The sequence below is a fragment of the Podarcis bocagei genome, assembly GCF_964188305.1.
Source record: "Podarcis bocagei genome assembly, chromosome: 9".
Classification (NCBI taxonomy): domain Eukaryota; kingdom Metazoa; phylum Chordata; class Lepidosauria; order Squamata; family Lacertidae; genus Podarcis; species Podarcis bocagei.
The window spans coordinates 79,174,209-79,192,265 of NC_138134.1; the positions used below are offsets into that span (position 1 = coordinate 79,174,209).

At 46.7% G+C, this 18,057-nt stretch overlaps 1 protein-coding gene across 12 annotated transcripts in view; it reads left to right on the forward strand.

The window, feature by feature from the left end:
• The window catches only part of ZNF638 (zinc finger protein 638), a 118,899-nt gene that overhangs the window by 34,386 nt on the left and 66,456 nt on the right, over nucleotides 1-18,057 (forward strand). The gene's annotated exons all lie outside the window — the stretch shown is intronic.

Consider the following 18,057-nt stretch of genomic DNA (forward strand, 5'->3'; position numbering starts at 1 on the left):
TCCCTGTTTCTGGGACGCTTTGATCCCTTGTTAATTCATGCTTTTGTGAAAGGACTGGTTGGTTCTCTTACCTGGGTATGCAAGGGCTTTCAAGTTGACAGGCCTCCAGCGGATGTGCTCTGTAAAGAAGAATGGAAGGATCTAGGTATAGTAAAGCACAAAGAGCAATGGCTTTCGGCTGTGCAAGAAAAGAAAGAAAGTTGGAATGAAGCAGAAGCAATGATTTTGAACCACCAGAGGTAGATTTAAATATGAAGGAAGAGGTGAAGTGAAGTCTTTCTAGGTTAAATACACACATACATATACATGAGCCAGAGAGAGAGAGTATACACACTCCACTTTGGGAGAATTGAAGCAGGACCATGAATAAGTTATCTATAATAGCCAAGTAAAAATTGAGTAATGACTGCATAATGGAAAGGATGTTTGTGTTGAGAGCCAGTGTGGTGTAGTGGTTAAGAGCAGTGGACTCGTAATCTGGTGAACTGGGTTCGATTCTCTGCTCCTCTGGTGAACTTGGGCTACTCACACTTCTCTGAAGTATCTCAGCCTCACTCACTTCACAGAGTGTTTGTTGTGGGGGAGGAAGGGAAAAGAGATTGTTAGCCGCTTTGAGACTCCTTCGGGTAGTGATAAAGCGGGATATCAAATCCAAACTCTTGTTGTTGTTTTATCAGTTTTTTAATAGAACAGATTGCTAACGTAGGAAGTGTGTGAAGTATCCTCTGAAGCTTTCCGAAGGGTTGAGCAAGGATTGTGAAGTGGAGCCCATCTCAACCTTATCCTTCCAAAAGAGCTGCCTTCCCCCAGTTCTGCTTGTGCCTCTCCTTGCACACAGGAGTCCTCTTTCTGACGTTGCTCAGTGGCAGAAGGCAAGCTTTGCGCATGGAAGGTCCCAGTTCTCATCACTGCCATTTCCCTTAAAGATGAAAAGCCCTGCTGGGAAGGGCTTCTCCCTCTTCCGAAGTCCCTAGAGAACTTCTGCCAGTCTGAGTAGGTAGCACTGGGCAGGCTGATCAGCGGACAGACTCGGCACGGCATTGATGCACGTTCCTTAATGGAAGTCAATTAAGAGAGCGGATTGAGGCATGTGCTGCTGTATAATTCTGTGCCAGCTCTTATGGCCGCCTCTCAGCAATTCTTGAGCTGTGATTCCTGCATTGCAGGGGGTTGGACTTGGTGGTCCATGGTGATTCCTTCCAACTCCACACTTCTGATTTTATTGTAGTTGTTGTGGTCCTTTCTAGCAAAATGCACAGCAGAAATGTGTTTCGATACTATAAACAGCCCTGTAATCCTCAAATGAAGGGTGGTGCGTAAAATTAATATTCCCCCCCCCCTTTAAAACAGTGAGCTGAAGTTGGTCATAGCGCTGAAGAGGAAGCATCTTTGGTCTCAATGACTCCAGGTGCATTGCTGAGCCTGCTCAGCGGCTGATGGGGGTAGATGGGGGGTATGGATGAATGGACTGTTTTGTCCTGCTTGGGCTGCAGTGTAAAGGCCAGTTGCTGGCCAGACAAGAGACTGCAAAAAACTCTGAGTTGATTGTGTCCTCTCAGCCGTCCTGACTGTGATGTCTAGGCCAGTGGTTACATGGCGAGCTATGGCTCAGGCAACTACAGATGCGGGCATTTCAGGCCTGTGGCCTAAGCCTGGCTTCCTACAGTCAAAGCCCACTGAGCATAAAACACAAGGAGCTGCTCCTGCATAAGCCCCACTGAAATGGGCTTGGGTATTTCACCAGGACATGCATTGCACCCTGTTTCTTGGGCACTAGAAAGGAAGGGAACAAGAAAGAGCAGGTTTAGGAGGGCAGCTGTTCCCTCTGTGATACCATAGGAGGGAGACGACTCCGCAGGATTCTGCTGTGAGACTTGAGAAGACCCTGATATGAGATCCTCCCTGGAGGTCATGTGCAGGGTTTTGTTGCCCTCCCTTCTCAAAGCTCAGTGCATTCTCCAATCTTTGAACAGCTTTCAAAGAGGACCAGGCAGGAGGAGAAAGGGTTGCCATATTTTAAAAGGTGAAAATATGGACAACTTTTTTGGGCAAAGTTATTGAACTTTTTTTAGTTTTGCCCAAAGTTGCTGAGCTTTTCTTACAAAAATCTCAAAATGAGATTTTAAGTAAATTTGGCAAAATCTGGACTTCCAACATGGGTTGCCATGCGTCCGGATTTCCCCTGACATTTCCATGATTTCTGCCCAAATACTGCTCTCGACTTCCGTATTCCATCCATGCCTAGGAAATTCTGGACGTATAGCAACCCTATTTTCAGCTCCTGGCCACCGTGGAGCTGCTCCACTGTCAGATGCACCATGCCTCTGAATACCATGCCTTATGAATTAAGGTACTTTTGATAAATAAATGGTTCCCCATGGCCTGACATTTTACCAATCACTCAGCAATAACATACATTAGAAAAAGAAACCAAAATATACCAATTGTAAAACAAGTGAAGGAATTTATTTGAAAAGACCCAAGGTGAGATATGGCAGAGGATAAGTATTAAGGGATTTGTTAACTGAAATGGTGACTGTACTCTAAATTTCATGGTAGGTTCTTAAGGCAATCTTTTTCTAATGGATTAAGATGCTGTTGGTTTCATGGCATAGTATTTTGCTATGATGGAGGGTGGCAAGGGAGGTCCAGGAGAAAGCTGGTCGGTATGGATTAAGCGCAGGGGTCAGCAAACTTTTTTAGCAGGGGATCGGTCCACTGTCCCTCAGACCTTCGGGAGGGCCGGAGTATATATTGGGGGGGGGGGGCGAACTCCTATGGCCCACAAATAACCCAGAGATGCATTTTAAATAAAAGCACACATTCTACTCATGTAAAAACACGCTGATTCCTGGACCGTCCGCAGGCTGGATTTAGAAGGTGATTGGGCCGGATCCAGCCCCCAGGCCTTAGATTGCCTACTCATGGATGAAGGGGAGGGATCGTTTCACAATCCAAGTATTTCTTGAAAATTGGCATGGAGAGTCTGAAGTGCAACCCTCAGCACCTCCACTTTGGAACTCCCTGCGTAGTGATATTAAGCAGACGCCTTCGCTGTGCTTTCCCCCCCAGTCTGCTAAAATCATCTTTGTATATAGGCAAGCCTACCTGGATGTTCATAAAGATGGTGCGAGTTTTAACTCGTTTCCATTTGAGCTTTCTCAAAGCCTTAAATTGTTAGTAATTCTTCTTACTGATCATTTTATCGTTTTTTCCCCGTAAACTGCTTTCCAGTTTGTTTATTGGTTCATACAATCAGACAATGTGTAATTTTTATGAAACAGATAATAAAAAGATTGTGTGGTAGCTGTAACTGGGGAATAGTGTGTCTGACCAAAAAGCAGCAGCAAAGTTAGTTGATGAGGAGGTTTTATGCCACCCAAAAATTGCCATGGGCAGATGTGTTGCTGAGCTGAGGAGGACGGAGTCAGAGTTGTGAATGACAACCCTGAACTGTAGCCCAGTGTGACTCTTCTGTTGTGTTCCTCTTGTAGTAGCATTGCACATTTGGACCAAGGTGTTCAGGGACCGTCGGGTCTGCTTCTGGTCCGATAACCAGGCAGCGGTGAGCGTTTTGGCAAAGCAGTCTTCACGTCCCAGCAGAGTCTCGGCCCTCTTACACCCTTTCGTTCTGCACTGCTTAAGTTTCAATATTGTGTTTTCTGCCCGGTTAATTCCGGGAGCTTCTGACGACATTGCTGGTGCTCTGTCCTGCTTTCATCTGGAGTGCTTCAGGTCTCTGGCTCCGGATGCACAGCAGCTGCCTGAGTTCCCCCCCGGATCATCTATGGAACCTTGGCAGCATTTAGTTTTACAGGGAGTAGCGGCTTCCGCTTCCCCTTCTACACTTAGGTCTTATAAGAAGGCCTGGACTGACTTCTTAGCCTTTCGCTCGCAGTTCTTGGCTATTGATAGGAGTTTGTCTCCATCTACTGAGCAGGTGCTGCAGTATTTGGCGCACCTGTTGTAGCTTGGTCGCGCCACTAAGACTATCAGGATTCAGTCGGCTGCAATTTCGTTTTTTAGCAAATCACTATTTTCTAAAGACCCTTGCGCTAAGTTTATCGTGTGCAAAGCCTTGGAGGGCTGGAGTAAGCTTCAACCTCCCAGAGCATTAGGGAGGAAACCTGTCACATTTGACCTTCTGTGCCGCATTCGCAGTAAGTTAAGACTTATCTGCAGGACAAAATACGAGGCTAGAGTTTTTTCAGCTGCATATTCCATTGCATTTTTCGGAGCACTGCAGGTTGGTGAGGTGGTGCTGGAATCTGCCCAGGGTCGAGTTACCAGAGGTCTCTTGCTGCAGGATGTATCCTTATCAGCAGCGGAACTCGTCATTACTGTCAGGAACCCCAAGACTGACCAATTGGGCAGAGGCGCCACGGTTAGGCTGCCTGCCACTGGTAGGGAAGGCCCTTGCCCAGTTAAGGATACCAGGAAATATATGGCTCTTCATCCCCCTGGGGCCAGCCCATTCTTAGTGCATGAGAACGGCACCCCATTAGCTAGGCATCAGTTTGCGCGGGTGATGGGTAAAGCTATTTCAGTCTGTGGCTTGTTAGCCACTGAATATGCGCCTCATTCTTTTCGCATAGGCGCTGCCACAACAGCAGCACCTTGGGGCCTGTCAGTTGACAGGATAAAAAATATGGGATGCTGGAAGTCTGACGCTTACAAGGGTTATGCCAGGAAGCGTCACCAGCAGTGTGTGTTCTGATGCCTGCTTGTTATTCCCTTCTTCTCAGGTCTAGCAGCCGTGCGTATTTGGATTGTTGGCCACAGCATTGTGCACTGGGCCAGTCTGCGGGCTGCGGAGTCTGAACTGGGGCACTGTCTTGGCCTTCCCAACCACGTGAGCGTATCCTGGATGTCCAGATGTGGAATGCGATGGGATGAATTACTCCCAATGGTGCGGGCGAAGGTGTCCTGTGAAGGACCTCCCGCAGCGATGGTGGTGCAGCTGGGCGAGAATGATTTGGTGTTGGTACACAGCTTAAGTTTGCGTTCCCGCATGCAAGAGGACTTGGAAGAGCTGGCGGCCGCTCTCCCTGGACTCAAAATATTTTGGTCACAATTGCTACAGCGACGTGCGTGGCTTGGTAGCAACAGCCCAACTGCCACCGAAAGGACTAGGAAGCGCACGGATAGTGCCGTGTCCAAGAAGGTTGTTGCTCTGGGAGGCGCTGTTATCCGCCATGCGGGCATTAACTTCAAGGATGCTGCCTTGTACAGGCCAGATGGTGTAAATCTTTCCAATGCTGGAAATGATGTTTGGCTGAGCAATGTGTCAGTGGGCTTGATGGGTTGGTTGCAGGTGTGAGTGGTTTGGCAGATATACCCATTTTAGCACAGAAATTTGGTCTTCTGTTTCTAGTTTTTCTGCTGCTTTAAACAAATACATTCAGATGCCTACCAAGCCATCAGATAATGGTGAGTGCCTCTTCAGCACTGAGATACCCATTGGCAACAAGATAACTATTGGCCAGGACATTCATAGTCATTGATTGATTGGTTCGTTGGTTGATTATTATACTTACACATTATTTTAAAAATGTCATTTTATCAGCTTCAAACAACATGGTATTTCAAGTTTGCTGATGAATGGGTCTTTCTTTCTCTCTCTCTCTCTCTCTCTCTCTCTCTCTCTCTTGCACCTTCTTCCCTGATGGAACCTAAGGCGGTGTACAGATAAAAACAGGAACTGCTTATAACCCCATTCACAGTCAGTCAATGGATATTGAATGTACGTTGGCAATGAGAAGAGAGATCACATGCATTATCCATGTCAAATCTGCACACATTCATTTGAATGGGAGAACAGAGTGTACACTCATACAAATCTGTGTGTCAAGGGAGCTAGCCTTTTCTCCCCCCGGAACAAGAATATTGCTATTCTCAAGTGAGCTAATTCGATAACAGAGTATGGCTTCATCCACTCACGCATTCAACGTTGCTGGAATGTTTATCTGAAAAGGGTTTAAAGTTTTATATAATGTGACCTTGATATGAGAATCCAGGATTTGACAAAAGGATGTTAGTGCTTCTGTATTAGTACCTGTGGATGTTTCCTAAATAGGCAATAAATAGACTGGGGAGATGAGTTGTTGGCAGATGCTATGTGAAAGCCAAACTACAAGTTTAACAATGTACTTATGGTGGACTATTTATTCCTCCTTAATAAAAAGTAGCTAGGTGCCACCAGTCTGGAATGATACCAAGGGCAGTAGAGTGGCATTAACCTTGCATTGTTTTTCTACTGAAAATTCACCTCTGAAGCTTCTATTTAGCTCCAGTGGTACTATTTGCAGCAAATGGTGCTACATTACCACTCAGGGCTTATTCACACTTCCGTTTGCCCTGTTTCTTCCCTACAGGGAAGCCCATTCTTTAGCGATGAATTGGAACAAATAGCAATCGGGTTTTTAGTGGATTGCTGTTTGTTCCAATTTCGCACTAAAGAGTGAGATGGGAAAACACCATCCCTAGCTGCTACTACTACCTAGAGCAAAGTCAGACGTATGAGAGGGTAGAACATATGGAGAATTCTGCTAACTGATATTTAGCATGAGCCTCCTATGCATAAACCATCAGCCTTCACTTGACTTGCTCTCTTGATTATAGCTACAGCTTGCCTCTTGAGCAAGTAGTAGCTACTATTCTTAGAAGGAGTTGTGTAATGGGACCTAAAAGTGTAGCAAATTCAGTTACAGTGGTGCCTCGCAAGACGAAATTAATTCGTTCCGCAAGTCTCTTCGTCTTGCGAGTTTTTCGTCTTGCGATGCACGGTTTCCCATAGGAATGCATTGAAAATCAATTAATGCGTTCCTAGGGAAACCGCCTTCAGACCAGGTCCGGGGACAGTCTGTCCCCGGACCTCTTCTGAAGGCTGGGGGGGGGGACAAGGGCTTTTCTTCCCACCCCCAGCATTTTAAAAAAACCCTGGACAGCGGAGGACTTCTCCGCTGTCCGGGCGATCTTAAAATGCTGGCGGGCGGCATTTTAAAATCGCCCCGGGACAGCGGAGGACTTCTCCGCTGTCCAGGGCGATTTAAAAGCCCCTGGGAAGGCAGGCAGGGGGGACAAAGACTTTCGCCCCCCGCCCGCCTTCAGAAGGTGTTCCCGCCGCGCCGCCCGGCTTCGGAGCAGCGTTCCGAAGCCGGGCGGCGGGGGCAGGTGTTCCCGCCGTGCCGCCCGGCTTCGGAGCATCGTTCCAAAGCCCGGCGGCGGCGGGAGGAGGCGTTCCCGCCCCACCGCCCGGCTTCGGAGGAGGTCCGAGGACAGTGGGGAAGACGCGCTGCACTTCCCCGCTGTCCCGGATATTTCCCTATGGGCTGTCGTCTTGCGAAGCAAGCCCATAGGGAAATTCGTCTTGCGAAGTGCCTCCAAAACGGAAAACCCTTTCGTCTAGCGGGTTTTCCGTCTTGCGAGGCGTTCGTCTTGCGAGGTACCACTGTATATTTCAAGCTCCACACTTTGGCTCCCTATGCAAATGATTCCATGTCCAGTGCACTCAAGATTTTCAAATACTTTATTTGTAGTATGTTAAGAACCTGGTGAAATAATTACAACTTTCCCTCAACTTCCTTTCATTACACTGTGTTTCAGTTAGACGCCCGAGTTGGACAGCACTTATTTCTGGGTAATGGCAAACTAATGTACCTTTCCCTGGACTTCAGCTCATTAGACCATTCTTCCATTAGACTGTGCTGATTTCTTTATACTTTCAACCTGTATTCAAACTCCCACTGCAACAATTTTATGTGAAATTTAGAGCTAACAGATTGTAAAGTTAGGCTATCCACTACTATCTGAGATGATGTACAGTGTCCTTCCACCTGCTCTTGTTAACAAGGTCCTCAGAAATTCATACTTGATCTTCCATTCATGTGTTTAACCAGCATTTGCCCTCACACTGAATCTTTCATGTGCTGTGCTGGCAAAATGAATCAAGGGCTTTAAATCGTATCAGTACTCTGTAAGCCAGGTTTTGTGGAAAGTTTATGAATGTCACTTTGTAAATACAATCAGCACCATTTTGAAGATTTTGTGTGGACACATAACATACGGATCAACAGCTCGTATGGATCAATGTTTTTTTCCTGGCAGATCATTAAAACAGGTAGGTGGCACTTATAAATTTTGTACATTTAAAACCCTATTGTCCTGCAACTTAAAAAAGATTGTAAGGAGAGTTGAGCAAAAACTATTCCCCTTGCTTTGATTTTGAGTCACAAAAAACTCCTGTTTTCCACCATTTTTGGGAGGAAGTACCTGAAAGTGATTCAATGAAGTTAATTATGGGCCGGAGGGAGTCTGGGAAAACGGTTTTGGTGGTGAGTGGAAATGCGTATTTCCAGCAACTGGCATTCGGAAGCATTTCTGCCTCCAGCCGTGGAGGCAGAGCCATCTTGGTTAGTAGCTGTCAACAGCCCTCTCCTCCCCAAGAGGGAAGCCTTCCACCTGACCCCTCAAGACTCTCTTTATGGTGTGAGGCTAAGGCTGTAATCCTCACAGCACTCGGCAGGGCTTATTTATGCCTCCACGCGGCGAGGATCACATGGTATGTTTTGAAGCAAACAACACGTCTTGAGTGCACTCAGTTTCGGATGCGGCTGGGACAGTGGACTGCTTTTTTGTAAAGGAGCAAATGAAGACATCTGAAACCGGGGCTGCTGTCACAACAGTTCGGTCACTTCTTGCACAGCTGACCTTTGGCATCATGTGTCTGCCGCACACCAGCTGCCTTGAAGGCGAAAAACAACATAATCTCCCTGCTCCTGCTGGCAACCATGGGTGGGGAGCAGAGGCTGGGGAGAGGGGACCAGGATGGTTTGGAGACATTGATGGGTGAGGGGGCAACGTGCTTTGCAGCATTTTAGAGAGCCACCCCCTGAGATCCACATAATGGTCACCGCCTTGGCCAGAAAGTGCTGGACCACTGCCAGCGTGCGTTGAGCGCAGTTATGCTCTTACTTGGAGGTGACGTTCTTCAGGAGTTGCCAGCCTGCCCACGATCTCCAAATGCTTGTAATTCAGTACCCTGGAGATGTATTAGCTAGTCCTGCCGCCCTCTTGCCACCTTCATTTATGGCTCTGCAAAACAGACAGCTAAAAATAGCCAGGGGCTGGCGGTGATGAAATTGTAATTGCTCATTGGATGAAATGCCAGGGTATTCTGCCAAGGCGCTGAGCACCCCTCGGTTCAAGACCCGGGAAAACCATTTAGAGGGAAGGGTTTGCAATAGGATGAGGCGTCTGGCCCCTGCTGGGTTATTTTTCTTTGCTAAGGCATAGCCAAGCAGGCAGCACCATCAAAGAAACTGAGACAGCCTGGAGACTCCCAAGTTGGTCACAATGCTGAGTTCTTCTGCAAAGCTGCCTTTTAGGTTTTTGGTTTTCAGCTGAAACTAAAGCAGAACAAGGCATTCTTCATCTGCAGTTTTTGAACCCCTCTGCAGGCAGCTAGGTAAATTGCATGTTAGGTTGGCATCCGGGAGACAATGGAGGGGGTGAGGTCAAACTGTTGGCAGGTTGCAGCGTCTGCTGTGGCTGTAGAAGCCGATGCAGGAGAGACATGTTTTTTTTGCAGCTGGGGCAGGTGAAGGCATCTGGCAGATGCACCAAGGTGTTTCTTCTCTCTCTGCTCCTCCCGGCAGTCATTCCTCCTCTGATCACTGCTTTGGATACACTACTGCCTGTCTCCAGTCACTGCAGTTGTATCTCTTGATGGTGGCAACTCAAGGAACTCCAACGGTTTCCTCCTGGTGGGTGGGTGGGTGGGAATCGGGGAGGTGAGGAATCTGTTCTTTGTTCTGCAAGCCCTCTGTGTCCTTGTAGATAAGGGGGTTGGGGAGCTTAGTGTTGGAAAACGCTTTGGGGGTGCCAGCAAGTCCCCAGAACTCCGAACATCCTCTGGTACGCGCAGCTCTGGAAAAGGCATCTCTCTTCTCTTCCAGTGCTCTTCTAGCGACATCATAAGGATATATGCACACTGATCTTCTGGCAAAACACAGCAAGAAGTGTAAGACATCGTGGAGCTAATCTACTATTTATTTACACGCTTTGTACAGACAAAAGCATAACAGCGTCCATTCTCTTCAGGACACTTAGTCCAGTAAGAAGGGCAAGCTCCTGAGATGCTTCTGCAGTCTCTGTCCTCTCCTCCTCTGCAACATTTGCTGAGTCTGAACCGCTTTCTGCACCTGGCTCTTCCGGCTCGAGAAAGCCTGCTGCCTCTTCAGCACCCCACCATTCCTCTCCTCCTCCTCTCTGCCCCACCACCACTCCCCAGGCTCTGAGCCTTCCTCCTCTGCCCGGCTGGTGCTTCCCACCACTGCTCATCATCCAACCCCCCCCATCACCACAAATTGGGACTTACCAGCAGATAGAATGAAGTCCCTTAGGAGATGGCATTCCAGGGCACACCTGCGCCCCTGAACTTACACTGTCTTGTTTATTTTCTTGGTTTTTTGAGGATTGGCCACCAAGAAGGTATGGATTTGTGAGCACAGGGTTGTGTATTGGGCTGAAGTCCGCATAGTTTCGTCCAAGTAGGGCAGCAGCCTGGGCTTCCCCTCAAATCTAGAGGCCCAGGTGGGGGCTAGGGCTGTTAATATCTCAGCTCACAGGCAGAGGTACCTGGCCTCCCCCGAGGCAATTAAGCTGGATACTTGATGACCTCTCCGCTGCGTCTCCCGGCAGGCTAGGTCATAACTCTGGCGATTCTCCTCATCAATCAGACGTGAAGAACACACCCTCCGCTTCTCTGCTTCTCTCTCCCTCCCTGCATTCTCCCAGGGAGGAGAAATGAGACAGACAGGAGTCCTTTCTACATGTTTTATTCCTGTCACTCAACAGTACATAGAAATGTGACTGCACCCTTCAGACTCCATCAGAAGAGTCTCAACCCCTCCCCTGTACTTCCAGCACAGGTCACATGACACTCTGAGCTAACATCCGGTGCTCAGTACAGAGAATAGGCTCCACCTTTTCTCCAACAGTAGATCTGCAAAACACAACATCCTGTTTTGCATTCCAGCAATCTGGAGCTGGCTTTTGCCTCGGTGCTTTTTCCCAACATCCTCCCCCAAAAGCATCAATAGGCAAAACATGATCCAGAGAAGAGAACAAACAGTTGTTATACACATAACAGTCCCCTGTTGTTTCAGTTCCACCCTTGGAACTCCCCACCACTGGTTTCACCAGTGTACCTCTCTGGTTGTCTGGTTTCCAAGGAATGAGTGCTTCTGCATTACCTTGGCTAGGGGCTCTCTGTTGTGTCTTTGTCTCTGACTTAGACACTGCTTTAACCTGCTTTGAGTTGTTAACAATAGCAACACATGCAACAGCTAAGTTAGCAAACTCTTTTGAGTACCTCTTTGGTGGTACACCCTTTGTAACTCTCTCAGACCTGCGTATGAGGTTCTGATCCTCTGTGCTCACTGGTTCAACCTCTGGACTCTGTTGAGAACCAGTAGCAATGGCAAATTGTGGTTTTTCCTTCACCTGTGAAGGTCTATCCATTGTGTGAGATTTTCTCTCAATGACTGTTACAACTGAACTCTCTGAGCTATCAGTGTCATCGTCAGTACTGTAATCTGTGACATCAGAAAAATCATCATCATCATCATCTGAATCGTTTCCTGTGGGAAATGTTTGTTCTACTACCCGCTCTTGCTCTGGAGCACTCTCTAGGAACTTTGTGAGAATCACCTGACCAGATTCAGACAAAATTACTCTGTAGAGACCCTTTTCATATCCCACAAAAATGCCTCTGGCATTCTTTACTCCACCTGGAGCTTCTGTTCTCACATGAGACCCGAAAACCTTGAAATAGGCAACAGAAGGTTTTCTATTGAACAGCTTCTCAAAAGGAGAACATCCCAACTCTGTTGAGACCTTTCTCAGCCACACATGAAGATAGGACGCTAGAGATTCGGCCCAATATTCATGTGGCAAATGTGAACTCAGCAATTGCGCATGCATCCCCTTTTGCAATTCTTTGTTCACTCTCACACAGACCCCCCTGTTCCACGCTTCGGTCGAAACAGCAACTTTGTGGTCTATCCCTTTTCCATCCAGGAACTTCTGAAACTTCTGTAACAGAAAAACTTGCTTGTCATCTGTGAAAAGACAATCAATGTTAGCATCATGCATATTTTTAACCTTGTCACAAAACTCCTGAAACTTTTCTAAAGTTTCTTGCGGTTTCTCCATCATATAAACCCAAGAATAATTAGTGAAACAATCCACACACAAAAGGTAATATCGTGCACTGCCCCTAGATGGTTCTAGAGGACCAATCACATCAGCATACACCCGCTGAAACGCTCTGTTGACCTTCGGCACCTTCCGGGCGCTCTTGGTCACACCTGCAAGAGAGATTACGTTAGAATCAGAAGAATTACATTTCATGTAATCACTTTGATCAAAAGTCAACAAATACAGTCCATCTTTCTCTCTGGCAGTAAGAAACAGTTCTCCATCTTTGTAGATCTTGCAGCTTTTAGCATCATAGGACAGTTTTAGTCCTTTCTTTGCAATCTGCGACACACTCAGCAAATTAAATCTCAGTTCTGGAACCAGGTAAACATCACTTATAGTCAAGTTCAGACTCTCAAGATACACAGTCCCAATACCGGTCGCTTCCAGCTCTTGACCGTTGGCCTGTTTCACAGTGAAGCTTTGCTTCTTCAACGTCGAAAACAGTCCTCTGTGCGGGCATAAATGTTTTGTACATCCAGTGTCGATTACGAATGCGTTCCCAACATCTGGCGTGGTTCCTTTCGCCATCATAGCCTTTGCAGGTTTCACCTGGCACTTGGTACGGCTTTTGCCTGACGCCTCAGGCTTCGTAGAGCTGTTCTTTGCTCCTTTTGACTGTCGCGGCTTCTTACAGTTTCGCTGTAGATGCCCAGTCTGTCCACAATTATAGCATCGGACAGCACTCAATGCTACACCATGCTTCCCAGTAGCATCAGCAGTCAGAAGATTTGAACTCTGTTCTACCCTCCCCCTGTCCTTCACTTCCAGTGCAGCAAGTCTGTTGTGTTCGTTCAGGACCACAGCACACACTCTTTCCGCGGTTAGCTGAGCGGCAGGTAGGGAACCAAGCTGACTGGCAACAACCTTGTAGGTGCGGTTAAGGCTGTTTATCATCATGAAGCAAAACACTTCCTCCTGAAGACGGAAATTGCGTTCCACCATCTGTTGACGCAGAAACTTCATTTCTGTCAGGTGCGCTTGAACATCTCCATCAGGCGCAAGTCTCAGATTGGTTAACTTCTCAAAATACAGCAACGCTGAAGAACCAGCATCTCTCTGATGCGTTGTACGCAGCGTGTCCCAAACCTCTTTCGCGTGTTCTAAATGCTGGATATGCACCAACTGCTGATCTGAGACACACAGAATTATAGCAGTCCTGGCCCTCACGTTCTGTGATTCCCAACCTCCGGTTGGTGCTGCAGGGATGGGGTTTTCAATTACATCAAAAAGCCTCTGATTCTGCAGCAGGGCCTTCATCTTTACAGACCAAGATGAATAATTGTCATTGGTTAAGGGAGGTGGGTAAGGCAAAGCTCCTGCCTTCTTGGCATCCATCTTGAAGCCAAGCCTCTAGCTCACACTGTCAAGCAAGCTGTAAAATCCAACAGCTGTTTTTTTCTTTCTCTTTGTAGGCAAACTGCAAGCTGTTTATGCTCTTTGCACCTGGCAGCAAAACGCTGGCTGCTACGGAAAATCCCTTTCCAAGAGCACGTAAAGCTTGTAGCCAAAACACTCCATGGCTTAGTTTCGCTTTCCCAGCCTCACAATGCAGCTGCGTAGCCAGTAACTTTCCACTCAAGAGTGCATTCAGGACTTCTTATCTTAACCACAGGAATTTGTGGAATGCAGGCTTCAGCCTCTGAGCTGCAGGCCTTTCCTTCCGGAGCTTTTGTTTTTCAAACGCAGAGCTCCCGTGAACCAGGGAATTAATCAACCTGCGTTCACACTTTTAGCCCAAAATGCAGCAGCATACCTTGATCTCCGTTGCTTGGAGAACACCTTCCTCTGGGTCTGTTCAGCCTCTGGCTGCTCTCAGACGCTTGCCTTCTCCCTTGGAGCAGAGGAGGACATTCCACCAGCCTCTCATGCAGATGTCCGATGAATCGCAACCATCCGAAGGCTGCCATATGTTAATATCTCAGCTCACAGGCAGAGGTACCTGGCCTCCCCCGAGGCAATTAAGCTGGATACTTGATGACCTCTCCGCTGCGTCTCTCGGCAGGCTAGGTCATAACTCCGGCGATTCTCCTCATCAATCAGACGTGAAGAACACACCCTCCGCTTCTCTGCTTCTCTCTCCCTTCCTGCATTCTCCCAGGGAGGAGAAATGAGACAGACAGGAGTCCTTTCTACATGTTTTATTCCTGTCACTCAACAGTACATAGAAATGTGACTGCACCCTTCAGACTCCATCAGAAGAGTCTCAACCCCTCCCCTGTACTTCCAGCACAGGTCACATGACACTCTGAGCTAACATCCGGTGCTCAGTACAGAGAATAGGCTCCACCTTTTCTCCAACAGTAGATCTGCAAAACACAACATCCTGTTTTGCATTCCAGCAATCTGGAGCTGGCTTTTGCCTCGGTGCTTTTTCCCAACAAGGGCCACAGCACTCCCCAGGTGCAATCCAGCAAGGGACTACTCTTTGATGCAGGTCAAGAACTCGCTCATTTCCAGTCGAACCCAAATTAAGTCTTTCCTCCAGTAGTCAATAAAGTCATGACCTGATTTGACCCAAATACTAGTTGCCTCTTCTCTTTATTCATTGAATTTAGGGGGGATGGTTTCCGTAGGACAGGGGGATGCATGGGCACCTAAGTCCACGCCATTGAGCACCGGCACTTCCTCCACCATGAACAATCCAATGAGGGAGACCCATTGGGTCACTTTGTGGGCAGTAAAGGACACCCTTGGGTTGCGTTTGCTGTCCAGGAAGTGGATCTTGGCCGCTTGGTCCCTGGGCATATAACCAAGGCTCCTGGCTTGCCTTAGCAGCCACTTCCTTGTTATTTTAGGATGTTCTTTGGGGTGAGGATTTCTGAAAAAGTGGGAAGGCATGGCGTTTGCTGCAGGGCGAGTCGGAAGTTAGGGCTCACTCCCACTGATTAATTCTCCCAGGGGCCCGAGAGTTTCTCTCCGTGCCTTGCAAAAGCTCAATCTTATGTGCTGAATCGGGTCTTACCAGATTGTGTGGAAAATCAGAAGAGAGGTTTTCCATAACCTGAGCTTCAGTGCAGAGGTGAGGAGGGGAAGGTGATAACTTCAGCAAGCCTGGCACCTCTTCAGGAGCAGCAGGGAATTTATGCAGTGAAGGAAAGCTCAGTGTTTTGGTTTTGAGATCCTTAGGAGGATAAGGGCCTGCAGCGTAATCAGGAATTTTTTTTTTTAATTTTTATTAGATTTTAACAATGAGAAAATATGGGAAAGGAAAATCCAAAAACAAAAACACATAAGATACAAAATCACAAAATACATACAAAAATACCAACATTAAACACACAAAATACAAAAATACATACGTTACAAGCTAAGGATAAAAAAGAGAAAGCACATATAGGAAAAACACAAAAATTCCCTCTTTCTTAATTTTATATCTTAAAATCACATATTTTCTTGACTTCCTCACATCTCCCGTTCTTATATCCCTTTTAAAAATTAATACAGCAAATTCATATCCCCTTAATTTGTCTATTGTTGATCTAATCTTACATTTTACCTTGTTTCTAGAGCCCCAGCAATTCATTTCAATGTCATCAGCATTCAAAAATTTTACAATGTTTCTGTAGATAGACTTTAAATTTCCCCCAATCTTCTTCCACTGACTCTTCTCCCTGGTCTCGGATTCTGCCAGTCATTTCCGCCATCTCCATGTAGTCTATCAGTTGCATCTGCCAGTCTTCCAAGGTGGGTAGGTCTTGCGTCTTCCAATGCTTTGCGATGAGGATTCTTGCTGCTGCTGTAGCATACATAAAGAAGGTTCTATCCTTCTTTTGCACCGATTGGTCCACTATGCCCAGGAGGAAGGCCTCTGGTTTCTTCAGGAAGGTATATTTAAATACCTTTTTCAGTTCATTATATATTGTTTCCCAGAAGGCCTTGACTCTTGGGCACGTCCACCAAAGGTAAAAGAATGTACCTTCAATCTCTTTACATTTCCAACATTTGTTATCAGGCAAATGATATATTTTTGCAAGCTTGACTGGGGTCATGTACCACCTGTACATCATTTTCATAATATTCTCTCTTAGGGCATTACATGCCGTAAATTTAATCCCGGTGGTCCACAACTTCTCCCAGTCAGCAAACATAATATTGTGACCTATGTCTTGTGCCCATTTTATCATTGCAGATTTTACCATTTCTTCCTCAGTATTCCATTTCAGCAGCAGATTATACATTCTTGAAAGTATCTTAGCATTGGGTTCTAACAATTCTGTTTCTAACTTTGATTTTTCCACCTGGAAACCATTTTTTTTGTCCAAATTATAAACCTCTCTTATTTGAAAGTAATGTAGCCAGTCTTGCACCTTCTCTTTAAGCTTGTCATAACTCTGCAATTTCAATTTATCTCCTTCCTGTTCTAATATTTCCCAATATTTTGGCCGCTAAGCTTCCATGTTAAGTTTTTTCAAAGCTTTCGCTTCCATGGGTGATAACCACCTTGGAGTTTTATTCTCCAAAAAGTCTTTGTACCTTATCCAGACATTAAACAATGCTTTCCTGACAATATGGTTTTTAAACGCCTTATGTGCTTTAACCTTGCCATACCAGAGATATGTATGCCACCCAAATACATTGTCATACCCTTCAAGATCCAAAACATCTGTATTCTCAAGAAGTAGCCATTCCTTCAGCCAGCAAAATGCTGCAGCGTAATCAGGAATTTGAAGGCTGAAGTTAGAAAAACAAGTTTGTCTTTTTCTGCTGCATCCCCTCTCTCAAACTGAGAGACACTCTATCCTGTCTTCTGCCTTGACACCAGGACACAATGCAAGATCTGACGTGCTATTACTTTGCTATGGTTTAAATGGGTAATAGTCTTGTGCCATCTCAGATTGCATCATATGTCAGGGTTCTCATGGTCGAAAGCTTTTCCATTTCCTACAGAGAAAATGAGCACATCGGGGCGATGGCTAGGCTTCAACCCCTGTCCCTGACATACTTGCTTTCTACATGCAGGGATATTTTTTTAATTGCTCAGGAAGTGGACTGCCTGTGTCAGCTTTTGCCTCCCAAATGTACCCCTTTGACAATATGGGGGTTATGTAGTAGCAGGTTGGATGGTTTCTTTCAAAAGGGATTAGACAAGTTTGTGGTGATGTTTGGCCCTGGAGCAGAGCTAAGTGTCCTGGATTGTCCGTGATCTCCAGGCGGATATTTCTTCTGAAAAAGCCACAGAGGGCTGTCCACAAGTACCACAAGGGTTGGACATGAACCCTCAAAGCTTGCTAAATGACAACTGGCGAAATCTAGTGCAGCTAATTTAATGCAGGGTAGTGGAGACACATATCAAGGGAGGCTTTCGACAAACTGAAAGCTCTTCAGGCCTGTGGTCTCCCGGCTGTGGATTACGCTGTGCATTCCTTTAGGATCTGCCCATTGGGGTCTGCCAACCGATGGAATCAAGGATATGGGACACTGAAGATCTAATGCATACAGAAGGTATATCTGCAAGAACCCATGGTAATCACGCTCTGTCACTCCTTTATTTTCAGGTTACCCCGTGATTAACATATGGATCGTGGGACACTATATCACCCACTGGGCCCATGTGCGTGCCACCAGTACCTGCTTGGGTAGCTGCCTGGGGCTTCCTGAAAGCTTCAGTGTCTCCTGGGTCACAAAGTGTGACATGGAATGGGAGGAGTTTATGCCAATCGTGATGGCCAGAGCTGCCTTTCATGCCCCCCCCAAAGCTCTGATTGTTCACCTTGGAGAGAATGACCTGGGTCGAAGGAGCGGCAAGGACCTAGCCGTAAGCATGATGAAGGACTTTGATAAACTGGCTGTTTT